The sequence below is a fragment of the Rhinolophus ferrumequinum genome, chromosome 4 (assembly GCF_004115265.2).
Source record: "Rhinolophus ferrumequinum isolate MPI-CBG mRhiFer1 chromosome 4, mRhiFer1_v1.p, whole genome shotgun sequence".
NCBI classification, from domain to species: Eukaryota; Metazoa; Chordata; class Mammalia; order Chiroptera; family Rhinolophidae; genus Rhinolophus; species Rhinolophus ferrumequinum.
Genome location: NC_046287.1, coordinates 888,332 through 904,375, shown reverse-complemented (window position 1 = coordinate 904,375; position 16,044 = coordinate 888,332). Strand labels below are relative to the sequence as shown.

Below are 16,044 nucleotides of genomic sequence, written 5' to 3'. Positions count from 1 at the left end.
CATAAAATTTTGCCGAGAGTCGTCTTGTTTGGGGTTTTTGTAAAGAGCAAGCATGTAGGTGATGGTCCCTGATTCAATGATAGCTTTGTGCACATTCGCCCCAAATGTAAGCCAGGCTCGGTTTACAGAAGAGCCTCTGCAAGTCCCCTGTGTCCACTTGCCCCTCGAGGCCTGTCTGACTTGTCCTCAGTAAGAAAGGACCGTGAAACCGAAGGGCAGCAAGGTCAGCACCTGCCACTCCTGCCTCCCCGCCCTGCCTGGCTGCCCCCTCCCAGACCTATCTGCCCCACTCCCCTGCCTGGCTGCCCCTCCCAGACCTGGCTGCCCCCTCCCAGGCCTACTGGCAGGGACCCAAGTTCACTGTCTGTTTGGCAGCAGAGTTCCAAGAGCACAGCGGGGGGGTGGGGGGGACCTCAGCTGTTGGTGGGACCTCGCACCAGAGCACAGAGCAGAGAACAGCCACGAGAACAGGCCGTTCTGTCGGGACACCTGGAAACATGGACGAGCGGAAGTGTTTTCCTTCCAGATACTGTAGTCTACATCTACAATAAATGACCCCAGTTCCTTTTTTTCTTAAGAAAAAGTCCAATTTTATTTCCCACCTTTTGAAACCTGCACTCTCCTCACAAATCCTTTCATTCTGAGACCCGTGGAAATTGCAGATGTCAGTCAGCCGCCCCGGAACCCGAGGGCCAGCCGGAGACGAGGCTGTGGCGTAGGGATGCCCGGGGGTGTTGGGACAGCAGGTCCGGGAAGACCACGACTGTGGGGAATGGAGGAAACCCTGAGGTCTAGTCACGACGCACAGACTCGGAACTAATGATCTGCTTTTTCTCCTGTGCAGCACAGCGCGTGCAGGTTAACTCTTCCTCAGCCTGAAATGGGTCCACTCCGGAAAACTAAGTGCAATCAGCTGTTGCAGAAGTCACTGTCCCTTCCTCCAAAGCCCCGAATTAGAAAAGGAAAGAAGAAAAGGAAACTTACCCAGAGAGAACGGAAAGCTGCAAAGAAGAGAGAGGCTCTGCCTGCTCAGCTCACCGGCCTCCAGACTCTGGCCAGGACAGCCAAGCCGAGTCCCCTCCACGCCTGCCCCGCCCTCCCATTTATGGCCAAGAAGGAGCTATATATAGACACACGGGACTGCTCACCCCAAACTGATCCCCGCACCGTAAATCAACAGCCTGATCTGAAGAGGAAAAAACTCTCATTCCAACTGGAAAAAGTCACAAGTGACAAGTGTCCGTCCTGAATCACAACGTGCATTTTCCCTTGCCCGGGAAACTGTGTGACGATTCAGCTACCAACCCAGAAAAGGAGGGCAGGATATGATACTTTAGTGCATTTTAAGTTTTACACGCAAATTCCCAGACTTATTTTCAATCCTTTGAGCCACACACAGGTCCCCGGGCACATACACTGAAACTTCCAGAGGAGCCCTAAGTCACAACGGCTGTAGTCAGCATTTTACGTTTGTCAGTGAGAGAGCCGCTGCCATGAGGAGGGGACGGTCCTCTGCGGCTGGTGCTTTGTGGCTTTTAAATTTCAAAACACCACTCAGGCTTTCTCTTGGTTTCATCCTGAGGTCACGACTGCCTGCCTAAAAGAGGAACCATGCGTGTTCGGCAAATCACGCCTTATTTATAGTTACGGCCGCAGACGAACACTGCATTGAACCACCCAGATAACCGCAGTGTTTCCATCTTTTTGCACAGCATGTGTCCAAATATAAATAAAACAGGACTGACAGGACTGTGGTTGGAACCTGGTGCCTGGAACCTGGTGCCCCGATCTCACACTTCAGAGAACGTGTCCCATCTCAGCTCTCCACGAAGAGGCCAGCTGGTCCACTTCTTTGGGGCTCTGTTTCCCTTCTGGAAAACACGTGGAGTAACAACCATCTTGCAGGATTTTGTAAAAATTAGAGAATACAATTTATGGGAAGTGCCTGGGAGCCTTAAAAATCTCCACGTTCCACATCTGGTTTATCAGAACATAGCCAGGGACCAGCAAAACACATGAGGAATGGGTGAACTGAACACTACAGACACAGAGTGAAGGCCATTTCCTTTACTGCTCTGAGAGGCCCTTGCAAACTTCCTCACTCGGGGACTAAAGATTTTTATTTGGGGTCTATTTCTCCTTCATATTCTAACGGGTAGCAAATAAACAGAGCAGCTGACGTGTTATTGCTGTTTGTCAGTGTCCCCTCCTTAAGGAAACCGATACTGCCCCCGTGAGGTCCCCATAACGCATAGGGACCATTATAACACCCGTCTCCTATCAGATGGCATCTCAGCGGTCCAGGGCCCACCCCAACCTCTCATGAGAAAACAACGTCACTCGTCACTCCCGGGAGGGACAATCTCCTGAAGGAACCCCGAGGCCAGCTCCCCACCCTCACTTAAGTTTCAGAATTCCCAGCCCGCCCCCGTGACACAGAAGCCCAACCCTGAGACGCAGCCTCTAAGAAACCCTGGAGGCCTCAGCACTGGGAGTTGGTCAGAGCAGGCCGCTGGCAGGATATAGATTAGCAGGGAGAAACTGCCAACACGTTTCTAAACTTGTTGTAAACTATAAACCCACAGGCACAAGAAGCTCAATAAACATCAAGCTGAAGCAACATGAATGAAACCACACCAAGTCACGTCATAATCCAAGTGTTTAAAACCCATGACTCAGAGGAAAGCTTCAAAGCAAGAAGAGAAAAAAGGTATATTGTATACAAAGAAACAAAGAGAAGAACGACAGTAGACTTTTGTCAGAAATAATGCAAACCAGAAGACAGCACGAGAAAAAAAAAATCCTACATCCACAGCCTGGCCTCTCGTTCCACCTGCTTCCAGCCACCCCAGAAGTTGTACTTCCCACGCTGCTTTCCCTCCCCCACACCTCATGGGCCGGCAGAATGGCTCCCGCAAAGAAGGGAGGCGAGAAGCAGGGCCGTCCTGCCACCAACGCGGTAGTAACCAGAGAAGCACGTCCATGGAGTGGGCTTCAGAAGCGTGCCCCGCGGGCACTCACAGAGACACGGGAATTGCCGTGAAGGAGATGGGAACCCCAGATGTGCGCGTGGACGCCAGACTGAACGCAGCCGCCTGGGCCAGAGGAGTAAGGACTATCCCATAGCTCAGCCGGGTGGGGCTGTCCAGGAAGCGCCATGGGGACGAAGACTCACCAAATAAGCTCTAGGCGTTGGTTACCTGCGTACCTGCCACAACTTTCAAAAACCTCCAAACAGTTAATGTGGATGAGAATGAACTGCTGAATAAAATTATAAAACTGACAAGAAGAAAGAAAAACTCTATATCCACACACACACACAAATCTCAGAAATGAAGGTGACCCCCTCCCCAGCCAGGGTGGTGTGAGCGGAGACCAGGGGAGCCGGCACTAAGGAGGCCGCCCTGCCCCACGCAGCCCCAGGGCGCCCGCCAGGCAGCCCGCTCCCTTCTACCCGGACGGCATCCACGGGCCTGCGAACACTCGTCTGTAGACATGCAGGCTCAGAGCACCCACAGCGTCCCCACTTCCCCCCAAAGTCACTTTGTACGCGTGCTATGCCACCTGCCAATGGAAGCCGAAACACAGAGCCCCCCTTGGGTCCCACGAGCACAGCCACACACCTGCTCCTGGGCTCCCCTTGCCCCTCTCCCAGGGCCGCTCGGCCCCGCCCTGGGCCCCCAGCCCCCAAGCTGCCCTCACCCTCTGCCCTCCATCTCCGCCTCCCAGGCGCTCCACCGTTGTTCGAATGTTCTCCAAGTCTATCCTCACCTAAAACCAGAACCCCGTGTCAGCCCCACACTCCGCTACAGCTACTGATCTGTCCTTCGCAGCCCAACGTCTGGAAGAGGTGTGCATGGTCCCAGTTTCCCGTCTCCTCACTCTCCACGAGCCCTGAGGCCCATGCCAAGCGACCTTCCTCTCCTAGCACATCACTCACCAAAATAGCTCAAAGCCACCCTGACCTCACACCCAAGGACATGCTCCCCTCTCAGGTTTCTGCACCTCGCACCCTCACCTGGTCCAGTTGCCACCGCTCCTTCCCGGAACGTGCGGCCCTCGGCCTCTGCGATTGCATGCCCCATTCTTTCCACTGCGTCTGGCCTTGGCTGGCCGCAGCGCCTCCAGCCACATTAACTGGTGACATTGCTCCCCACGCCGTCGCTCTAAGCATTCTCCTCAGCTGTGCCCCCAACAACAACCCCCACACTGTGGGGGACCCTGCAGAGGCGAGCTGGGCTCTCACATCAGGCAGCCTCTTCCCCCAGCGAGGCGGCTGCTTGAGGATTACACAGAACCTCCAACTCAACACGTCAAATACTAAATTCTCCCCCTCTGCTCTCTGTCCAGCGTCCCCTACCCCATGAGTGGCATGAGCCAGAAATCTCGGACGCCTCCCACAGGCCCCAGGTTTTCTGAACCTTCTTCCTCCCATGCGCCCCTCACACCTGCCCCTCCTGTCCGGGTCCACTGCTCTCCCCCAGTGCAAGCCCGATGGCCTCCTGCCTGGGATACTGACCCCCCACACGTCTCCAGGTCCTCTGCCCTGTACTCCCCAAACTGAGTCCCACACAAACGTCTCAGAAGGCAGAGCTGCTCAGTCACCCACACTCCTTAAAGCCATTGATGTCTTAAAATAAAGACAAATATGCTTCATGTGTAAGCCCTCTTCTTGACTCGTAATCACACATTCCTTCCAGTGAGTGTCTGGCTGTTTGGCTGACCAGGAGTCCCAGGACACAGCTCAAAACCCGGCACATAAAACACTCTCGACAGGTACTTGCCCACCAAGAGAATAAGCCACATGAGGGAGCCTGCTTTAGTATCAGCAAGAAATGGGGTGTGATAAACGTTACGTTCTTGCAGAACTCAAAGCAGCGAGGCTACTTGCGTTTTGGACGTTGCTCCACGTATGTGTAATGGAGCCCAAAGTTTTTCCATATTTTGTAAATCCACACTTATCCTTGGAAACCTGGCAGCAGATGGCAGCTGCGTGCCTGGCAGGTGTCATGTGTGCATGTTTGGCATGACCTCCACGGGCCCATCACTGAGGCAGGGTGTGGGGGCGATGTGCCCAGGGCACGTAGCTCACACAGAAGTCAGACATGTGCTCTCTGACTCACAGAGTTCACCTGGACCAGTTAGAGGATGAAAATGTCTGTAGCAGGTGGGAGACCCACAGAGGATCTGACGACCCACATAAGAGGAGGAAAGGCTATGATCGAGGTCACTTATGGTTTGTGAAGGCACACAAAATTCTACATCGTGGCAAAATTCAAGACGCTAATGTGATCCTTACACAACATTCACAGTTACGTTTCAACACTGAGAGCTGCCTGCCAGAGTCAGAACTGAACGCACTGTGCCTTCCTTCAAAACTCTCTGTGCCAAGGTTTTGTTCAGAGGTGGCAGCTGGTTCAGGCCCGTCCTTCACCTGGACTAAACGGGGCTTTGCACACCGTAAAAGCTCAAGAAATGTACTTTTGATTAAATGTGACAGCGTGGCTTTTATCCTGTAGGCTCTGTTTACGGGTTTCCATTTACAGATGGAGCCCCCAGTTAACGGGAAGTTTATCTCTATGAATCCCTTAGATAATGACAAGCAGAGTGAGGTCTGGCCAAGCCTGAGCTGGTCGCCAAGGGCGCTGCTCCAGGCCTGGTGTCACGCTCGTTCGTTCGCCTAGTGTAGAAGCTACGTGACCCAGGCAGAGTCTCTTCAGCTGCCTGGGCCTTGGGAGTTGGATTAGAAGATCCTTGTTTCAGCCCCGAGACACTCTGGTTTCAGCCCGGAATGACCATGCCTAGGGAAGGGTGCATTACCACACACGAACAGGGTCACCAGCTGCCTGGCTCAGAGCCAGATCCAGGACACAGGAACCAGCATATAGGCCGGACGTGCCAAGAGGATGCCATTCTAAAAGCACTCACTGACAATGCCACCCAGCCCGTGCTCACAGAACAGTGGCTGTCAGACAATAAAAGGGATGGAAGGCACAGAACCCATGCAGCTGGCAGCGGTGGCCCTGTCCTCGTGTCCCAGGTGCAGGAGAGGGTGGGTGTGGCGGGAAGAGTGAGATAGGATGAGGGCCAGCCTGCAGAGGACTCTCAGAACAGGACAGAACCCTGGCTGTCCTCCTGCCCAGACCCTCTCTGCACCCTACAAATGAGCAAACAGAGATCCAAAGAGGAGGAGACAACGGCAAGGTCACATGCCATGTAGTGGGTTTGAACAAAAATTCGAAATCTTTATTTCTAGACCTCGTGATTTAGCCTCCAGGGAGGGGCTGGTTCCCACGGGGGTGGATGGAGCCAGGTCAAGGTCAAGGCCAGCATCCAGTTCAGCACATGACTTGTCCAAACCCGTGCTGGGGCGGGGATCCCGCAGCCAGGGTGAGTCCTGGGGTGGCGTGTACATAGCTCAGGTCGGCTGAGATGTTCGTCTCCACAGGAGGCATCACAAACATGCTCTGAGGTCAAGCTCTTCTCAACACATGGAGGTCAGAAACGGTCGCTAGGATCCAGGGCTGCTCAGTTTGACTGCTCGCCACAGTTGTGTTGCCTCCTCGTTCCCAGGAGCACAACACAGGGGGAGTGGGGCAGCGTGACAAGATGTGGGCCCAGAGACTCGCTCTGAGGTGCTTGAACAAGACAAGATGAGGGAACAGAGCATCTCCCAAGGACAGACCCAGGTTTACTTGAAATTACCAGTATGCTGTGTCTGGTTTCCCTGCGATTCCTGGGCAAGCTGAACGTCATGCCACTCACTGACAGCGGTGCGTCCCCAGATACAACCAAGAACCGTGGCTCTTCTGCCAGCATAACCATGCGATGCGGGACTGTCAGCGTTAGGCCACGGTCCAGACGGCACGCGCCCTGCACCTCAGACAGCTAAGCTTTGAGCTCCCGTCCAGTCAGCAAGGACACCTGCCCACTCCTGGGGGCCCATTCCTGGGGGGCTGCTCCCCTGCCCTTCCTCAGGCACCTGTGCTCCTTCTGACCCGTATGGTCCCCTGGGACTTGCCACCACGGGAACGTCCTCCCCAGGGTTCTACGGCAGCTTACGTAGGCACCTGGCAGGTCATCCTGGGTCCACCGCCATTACTCGAAGTGCACCTGTCAATCCAGAGCTGACTATCAGATAACAAAGCCGACAGCGGCACACACGTGGCCCAGGACCGGCTTTCCAAGCTTGCATCCCTCGAGGCACTCAGTGACTGTGGGTAAGCCACGCCCACGAGCTCCTCGCGCCAGGCTCCTTAAAACCCTTTGAGCTTCGGAAGGCTCTTTACGCATGTGCGACTTCCTGACCTCATGCCTCGGCCTTTTGGGAAATAACAGCTCACCGAGTTACACAGACCGTGCAAATGCCATCATATGGCAGCAAAACTCACGTCGTGAATACAGCCCCCATCTCATCAGTGCTGTGAAGGTAATGTCGACTCCGAGACGCTCCGAGAGCTGAGACCTCGCGAGCCTCCAGGCGGTACTCCGAGAAGCGCCCCTGCAGCCTCGGGGCGCGGTGAACCTTCGGGCTGTGGGAAGCTTCCCACGGTGAGTATTCCACGTCTGTCCGCTAGGTGGAGCGCCAAACCAGCAGAACCACCTCTGCCCCGCGGAGGAGGAGGAATCTTTTAAGATTTCCTTAGAAAAACGTCCATTTCCTAAATGTAGATGAATATCAATTCCTCTAAGAAGAAATTCCAAAGCCCTTTATCGGACACAGGAAAAACATTATAAAGAATTTAAATAATTATATTACCAATAATCTTTTGGAATTTTGAAAAAAAAATTACATTAATCTGAACTTGCCTCCAGCTGGTCACACTGATGATACCTGTATCTATCCGGAAACATAGTGCAACCACCTCCAAGTGGAGGAATGGCAGTTCAGTTGTTTGTAACAACTCTAACAGCACAAGTAAGTTTTTAAAAATCTGAAGGGGTGTGTGTGTGTGTACACTGTGCTGGTTAATTTTGTGTCCGCTTGTCTGGGCCCGGTACCAGCCTGGTGACAGGCCAGCCTGCATGTTGTTGAGAAGGTATGCGTAGAAGGGACTACCACTTAAATGGTGCGACCTGAGGACAGTGGACGGCCCTCCACGTGGGAGGTGGGCCTCGTCCAATCAGGTGAAGGCCTTGATAGAAAAAGACTGCGGTCCCTGAGGAGAAGGGACAGCTGCCAGCAGAGCACGTCTGGGTCCAAACTGCAGCTCTTCCTTGGGTCTCCCGCCTGCCGCCCGCCCTGCAGATTTTACGTTTGCTTCCAAGCCCCCCAGCCATATGATCCAGTTCCTTACAACAGACCTCTCTCTAGGCCTGGTTTGTACTTCGCTTTTGTGTTTTACATCCTGTGGACTCTGTTTCTCTGAAGAAGCCTGACTGCCACACACAGAACTGACGAGGAATCCCATAAGGAATACCAGCCTGACGCAGAAGGGAATAACGAAACCCTGTAAGGTGACTACAGAAACAACTTTTTCCTTGACAGCTTTTGCTGATTACAAACAACTCTCATTTGACAGCCTCACTTACGGGGGCAGAAATACAAATCCCACCGCTGAAAGGTGAGGAACCCAGTAGGTGACGTCCCCCAGGAACTGCAGAGGTGTGCCTCAGAGTGAGGCGGCGCTAGGAGCAAGACCAGAGCCGGGGGCCACGCCCAGCACGATCAGAGAACCTCAGCCTCAACCCTGGTCCAAGGGAGTCCCACACGAATGGGCCCCACCCACCCACCAGATGCCAGCAAAAGGAAATGCAAACAAAATCTGGAAAAAGTACCTCATCTGCAGGGAAAATTATCCCTACCAGTAATTTTCAAACACAGTGGCTAGTTCGTCGCCAAACATAAAAAAACGCACATGAAAACTATGCATGAGAAACAAGACAACAAAAACAGAGACTTCTGTTTTTGCCTTTATCGGGCAAACTGTAACACCGATATGCACAGTGTTAGCCATCAGGGACACGTGAATGAAACCCACAGCGCGGTACCACCGCACAGCCATCATCACGAGGCAGGTGGTGACAGGTGCTGAGAGGACCTGAGGACACAGCCCACACACACTGCTGGAGGGGGGCCAGACGGTGCACATATTTGGTCCAGGTCACTCCGTGCACCACGGCCCCCACAGCCCGCAGCTGCCCCTCTGGGGCCCCAAAGACCCTTGCTCCGGTTCAGCCTCCAGACACCCACAGGGACCACATGCCGGCCTCCTCAGCCAGGTGACTTCGTGAGTCTTTTGCTCTTTCAACTACCAGCCTCCTCCAGTGTCCACGATCTGTTTCTAAATGAAAGGGTGGCCACCATGTGTGAGCATGTCCCCACGAGGGAAGGACGCCACCGAAACATACCAGTGGGAGATTCATGACTTAGTTTTAAACATGATTAGAAATTTTAAAGGGAAGGCGTTGGCTCAATATGGTTAACAAGATGGGGTGTGTGTGTGGGAACCGGGCCCTCTGCTGAGAGCTGGCCATTCCAATAAAGTATTATCCATGTTTCTGAGAATCTGTCGGGATCAGAGATGCCATGAAAGGAGCCTGTGACGTGGGGAGTGTAATACAGAGGACCTGGCCCCTGGACACCATCGGGGCCTTTCGAGTCCCACAGCTGTCCGCTGGCCGAGGGGCACTGAGATGGTGCTGTGTTCACACTGCCACCCCTGTCCTCACAGAGGTCACAGTATGACAGCACCAAGGGCGTCACAGAAACTGCCATTGGCTGGTGACCCACACCACGCCGGATGGAGCAGGGCAGGTGACTGAGAGGGACTTGGCCGGTGACCGAGGGGGACCTGGCCGAGAGCTGGAGCCCAAACATGCTGTGGTATAAACCTGGAGAGGCACCACCTCCCGACCCAAATATGAAATAGTCTCAGGGTCACTAAATATTAACATTTCATGTAGCCTTCCTCTGAGACTGATAGTTTTTTATATTGTAAATGCTACATGTAACTTTTCTGGCCTGTCTGTAAGAACTCTGGGCTGGTATTTGGGGTTTTCCAGAAGGCTGTACGCCCGGTTGGTCACAGGAGTCACTTCTGTTCACTCGTTACAGTGACTCAGCATCTCACAGTGGGCAGACAGGAAAGTGGCCTATGGTGCATTACAGAATTAACATATCATGTGTCACCGTGGAATTTAACTCATGACGTGCCACGCACCACATCTGAAAATAAAAATGCACGCCAGTTATTTAAATGACAAGCATTTATTGTGCATATGCTCTTCAGATAATATTAAATGTACATCCAAGGATTTTGAAAATACCCTACGTGCCTTAATTTATGTCACAGTGGCTGTAATGTCATCTAAAATATTTTGATGTTTCCCTAATCGGGCATCCTGAACACGGTCTTCACATTTGGTCCCAAAGTGTAATGTTGCATGCACCCAGCAGATGGCGGTGTTGGGCTCGGCCTCCGTGGTTCTTGGGGAACCTTGGAGAGACCAGGAGCCAGAAGGGTTCTCACTGAGCACACACCCTCCCTGCTGAGCCACACCCAGATTCTGCAAGACCCAGAGGCACAGCTGGAAAAGGACCCAGGGTCAATTGAACTTGACCAAAACAGGAGGAAAGAAAACAAGACCCCTCTTACACCCACTTAAGATTAGGCGCGGTTCCACAGACATGCAGCCTTACAGGGGGACTTCGTGTAGAAAGCAAAAGAAACAACATAAGAACTGTTTTCAAAACAGAACAGTAGCGGTTGGTGAAGGCCATGGCTGAGGGGCCAGGCAGGTCCCCGGCTGGTGTCACCCACCAGGCCTGCTTGCCTGGGTAACTCACACCTCTCAGGGGGGCTTTGTCCTGTTAAATAAATATGCGTATATTTGCCTCTGTGATGGGTCACTGTAGTGTCAACTTGCCTGGGTGCCCACAGGGCTGGGGAAACACTATTTCCTGTGTGTCGTTGAGGGCGTTTCCAGAGAGATTAGCCTTTGACTCAGTGATCTGAGTAAAGCCAATGGGTCTCCCTGACGTGGGCCGGCTTCATCCGACCTGAGCAGGCGGATAGAAAAAAAGGGCGAGTTCCCCGTCTGCCCTCCTCACTCCTGCTTCTAGTCCTCAGACTGGGCTGGAACCTACGCCATCAGCCTACTTGGGGCTCCGTCCTTTGAAGGACACCTCTGCCCGACCTGGGCCTGCAGCCATACAGTCACGGGAACAAATACCTTATAACAGATCTCTTTCTAGAAAGATCTATATAGATCCTATTGCTTCTGTTGCTCTGGAATCCTGACTAATACGGCCGACTCCTTTTCTCACCAGAAATAACGAACGATGTGAGAAGCGCGGGTTGGCAGTGCCCACATCTTAGGGACAGAAGAGGAGGGTGGGTGGGTGCGGAGTGTGGAAAGCTGAGAACACTTGCCCGTGGGTGTCGCTGGCTCAGCAGTGGCCGCCCACTGGTCTGACAGCTCAGAACACACCTGGCGTGTGGGCCAGCACGTTGTTGTCCCCTTACTCCATGTGACAAGCGCCCATGTTCCTTATCTGGCTGTCTGGACTCGTATATGTCACAGGAGTCTCGGTGCTTCTTGCTGATGCAGTGAAGAACCAAAGGTCAGCAAGCTGTGTCGGACGCAAGCAGGGTTTATTGTGATACGTTCTCAGGAAGAGAACGGGCCTCGCTGAGGAGGGCGGGGGGGCCCAGGCCCCGCTCCCCTCGTCCTGACCGAGCTCTTACAGATTGCTAGGTGGGGTGAGGGAGTTACATGGTGATTTGGTGGGAAAGGTGATGCGTGCCCTCCTAAGATGGCTGGAGGGCTGCTGACCTCGACCCTTACCTTGCTCCAGACCACCTCTCCTCATCTGTTTTTGAAAAACACACTCGTGGCTGGAGGCAGTTATGCAAAGCTGGTTATGAGCTTTTTCTGCAGGCACCATGGAGCCCCTCTCACCTCTCCTCCTCCTCCGTTTTCTAACTTCTACCTGACATAAGCCCTGCATCCCAGCGAGCTGACGTCCTGACATCAGGCCACGGCCGCACGTGGGAAAAGCCCGGTCTGCCTACAGGACAGTTCAGTGCCAGCCTCTGTGCAGCTCAGAAGTTCCAGTGGCCGTGCAGGCGGGTGACACAAGTAGTCATTACTGCCATTTAAAAGCCAAAACAAAGCTGCTATGAGCAGCAGGCGGGAAGCTCTGGGCGGAGCTGCTGCCCTCCGCCCGGCAGCCACCCCCCAGCTTCCACTGCCCCTCCCACTTCCCTCAGACACGGGGGTGATGGGGCAGAGCCTGGGGCCCCATCACTTGTGCCCTGGCGTCACTTGTCCCCCCACACACACCATGGGACGCTAAGCAGTCATGGCCGGCAGCTGCTGCCTTCTCTAAGGATGTGCGGGCCCAGCTGGTGTCCTTACAGGAAGGACGTTGCCTCCGACCCCATCTTGTGACTCAGAACACCAAGCTGTCGTCCTGTCACAGAAAGGGACATAAACTTCTCCGCCGCCTCAGCCCCTGAGATTAGTCTCTGCTCTCTGCCGGTGACACTCCAGCCACAGGACAAGCGCCGCACTAAGCAGTGACAACCACAGGGACAGTGTCTGTCCCACAGGAACTCACAGCTAGCAGAACGGCCTAAACGACAGTAAATGACAAGTGTGTGGGGTTACCTGTGGCCAACTCAGTAAGACCAATTTCATTCCCAGTTAAGTGTCTTTAAATCACTCGTCTTGGTGAATAATTAGATCATGAGTAAACGGGACAATGACATGTGACAAATGCTATGGGGAAGAAGAGAAGGCAGGCTTTGAAAGGTGACTGGGCCATGGAGAGCAGAGAGCTCCCTGCAGAGACCGGGGAGCTGACGCACTCCTGCCTTCTCAAGGAAATACGAGGACAGACAGGCAAGGACAGAGAGGCGGTTGGTAAGTCAAAGCTGAGAAAAGACAAGGTTCCCAGAGAGGGTCTGTTAATTGGGGGGAGGGGGAGAGTTTGTCTGTTTTGTTTTTCCTGCATATTATGATGCCTTAACATCCTAAACCCTTCCTGGCTGGGGAGAGACTGCCCCTCCCAGCCGGCCAGTCCTTAGGGACAGCGAAGGGCCAGCCGGGACACACCTGGATCTGCCATCCAACGTCCAGAGCCAGCCCCCCCACCTACTCTTCTCCCAGCAGAAAACACCCCTCTGCTGGAATCACCCAGGGCCCTGAGCACAGCCTCCCAGCTCCATGCCCCCTCCTATGGCAACCCCCAGCTTGCCCGGTGGGTGAGCCTTCTAGGGCCACTCAGGCTTCAAGGCTGTGACAGCAGAGGCCCTTGGGAAGCACTGTCTGGGCACCACCTTTCTCTGTCCCCTTGTCCAGTCCACCTCTCATTCTCCCCAGAAATACAACAAGCTGACAGCCAGGCCAGTGCCTGTCCCCACACCTGCCAGGCTGTCCCTACAGCAGCCTCCCCGAGTGCGCGGCTCTGGTGTCCCTTCCCACCTGGCTCAGTACCACCTTCTCCAGGAAGCCTTCCCAGATCCTCTCTACCAGGGATGTGGCTCTGTTCCCGGCCTGCTCACGGGACAGCACGTCTGCACTCCCTGGCTACAGCTCGCATCCTACCCATCCCCTCTCCCAGCACAGACAGAATCCACACTTGAAATAACAACTTCTAGTGCTTTTGTACTATCTACCCCTTCCCAGAATCTGAGCCTCTGACCCCAAACAGAGGGGCGTTGAATTGTGCCAAGTAGATGTTTAGTGATTAGACAGAGAGACAGAAAGAAAGGGGGGGCAGTAGGGGAGGGTCGTCCATTCTTCAGGGCCAAGGGTCAAAGAATGACTTCTGTGACCTACTTACAAATTACTCACACCTTGACCTTCTTTTGAAAAGAATGCAGCAAGAATATCAAAGTAAACCTTTTAATTGTTAACAAAAAATGTAAGGAATTGACAATAAATGCTCTTTTCTGCACTGCAATCACCACTTTAAGCAGCAGAGGCCACTAGGAGTTGTCTCATTTGTTCCCTGGACACCAGCCCGCTAGAACCAAGGAAACGGAGGAAATTCAGACCCGGAGGTGGGGGGCCAGCAGAAAGAAAGGGCCTTTGTGTGCCCAGCCCCAGTTCCCACAGCCACTTTCACACACACACAGAAGAAGACAATGGACACTTATGCCTCCGTTTGTTTCCCAGAATCTCAGAGATTCTGTGACAAGCAAGATGGAAGGCAAAAGCATCTGTATGCAGAGAACCATGGGGATGTCAGATCCCAGGAAAGGAAACAGCAGCACAAGGACACAAAGAAAACCCGGGGAGCGGCCGTGGCAACGCGAGGTGCCAGAGCGGCTACTGGTGCCGAGCACAGCCACGGACAGCGGTGCTTCCGGCAGTGTTCCCGGGGGAGTTAGGATCCCGCCTTTCCAGGCCTCGGCTCCCAGAGGAGAAGCAGGAGGAGCCCTGCCTTCCGATGTGTCAGCTTCTAGGTCACCCTGTGGCTCTCCTGCCTGCCCAGTGAGGGTGGGTCGTGAACACACAGCGACGCCATCGCACGGCTCATTTCACAAACGCAAAGGAAAGCTGAGTTTAGAGCAGCAGAGGTGACCTCATCCGTCTGAGTCAAACTAAGTTACCACTTGAATCACAGAAACAATCACAAAACGTTTTTTTAAGAGGAAATAGTTCTGAACAGCAAAGGCTGCAGGGCAGCTCCTCAGCCGGGAAGGGGCCTCGCTCCTGACCTCATAATCCTCAGGAAATCCGAAGGAAAGCAGTACTTTTAGGGTACAGATTTGGTATCAGGTTCCCCATATGGCGTCCCAGGGGCTGCTGTCTACACCCCAAGAGGACCACGGCCGCCTGTTCTGTGCGCACAGTGGGCTCACGATGCTGAAACTGCTGAAGGCACCAGGGGCATTTCGGGTATGCCAAACACTGTTTTCCTAGATCATATAAGGAAGCCCAATTCTACCATCTCAAGTTTTAGAGTCTCCAAATTGTGCTGTGCAAGCAGAAGAAAATGCTTTCAGAAGGCATTAAAAAGGTTCACCTTAAATTTGCAGAAAAACAAGTGGATTGTGATTTTACCCTCACTAGCCTGTGAGTATCTCCCCCCACTGACCTGCCCACTCTGCTTGAGAACCACGGAGCTGTGGGCAGAGGGTCTGTCCACACGGGGCCCTGGGACACAGGAGCAAACACGAGCGGCAGCTGGCCCCACAGGCCGCGTCCTGGGAGGACCCCGGGCCCGTGAGAACGCCTGCCTGGGAAAGCCAGCCGCTGCGGGACAGCTGTTTGTCCCAGCCACCCCAGGACAGGCCCCACCTGTCCTAGTGCTTCTACTGAAAGGGGCTTACAACTGGGGCTCCTCCCTCTGTCCCTTTGAGATGTGTCTGCACCGCCCACAACCCAGAACAGGAGAGTCATTTCTCTGAAATGGAGTCACCAGGAAGCACCCCAATCACCAGGGTTGTGGGTCCCAGTCTCCCCAGCCCCTTCACCCTCCCTTTAAATCTCCTGTCACCTCTGCACAAGTGGGAGTGACATGGCCAGTGGTGGCTGAGTACAACGTGCCGCCACTGTACCTGATGTCTGGCTGCATTGGTCTTGGACGAGGCTCAAAGGTCGGAAACCCGCAGACGCACCCAAGCCTTTCACATGGTGGGAGGCACGGTGGCCGCAGGCGTGTAACGTGTAAGAGACAAATCGCATCCTGGGTCTGGAAGTCTGCATGATAATTCTTTACCAGAATCCTGCCCAACGCTTAGTCAAGCTTGATGTGCCAGTGACCAAGTGGTGCATGTGCGAAACGTATTATGAAGTGACCTCCTGTGAAGACAGGTTCTACTTGTCCTGAATTTTGTGCAAATCTCCGTTCTGAGTCTGAAAGTGAATTGTTGTTCCAGACTCTGGGGGACGCGGTGAGAGCCCCGCTCTGTGCTGTGAGGCTCAGAAAGGCCTTTTGTGGGTGGGGGGCTGTTTGCCGCCTCGCGTTGCTGTGGCCCCAGGATTCCCTCAGTATTTCCTAAGTTGGCACCGCCCTCATCGCCGGGTTTCAATGTCCTGCTTACTGTCCAAGTTTGACTCCTTTCCCTTATCTGGTTTTGTATTTTT

General features: G+C 53.8%; 1 protein-coding gene across 6 annotated transcripts in view; it reads right to left on the bottom strand.

Annotated features, from left to right (window-relative positions):
• The window catches only part of MYOM2 (myomesin 2), a 126,737-nt gene that overhangs the window by 75,167 nt on the left and 35,526 nt on the right, over nucleotides 1-16,044 (bottom strand). The window contains exon 1 of one of the 6 annotated variants that reach the window (XM_033104362.1): nucleotides 7,392-7,731. The exons of 3 other annotated variants lie outside the window; for them this stretch is intronic. The gene's annotated coding sequence lies outside the window, so the exon portion shown is untranslated. Of the gene's footprint in view, nucleotides 1-984; nucleotides 1,088-6,258; nucleotides 6,283-7,391; nucleotides 7,732-16,044 lie in introns of those variants that run through there. 2 more of the 6 variants (XM_033104365.1, XM_033104360.1) reach the window with 2 other exon arrangements.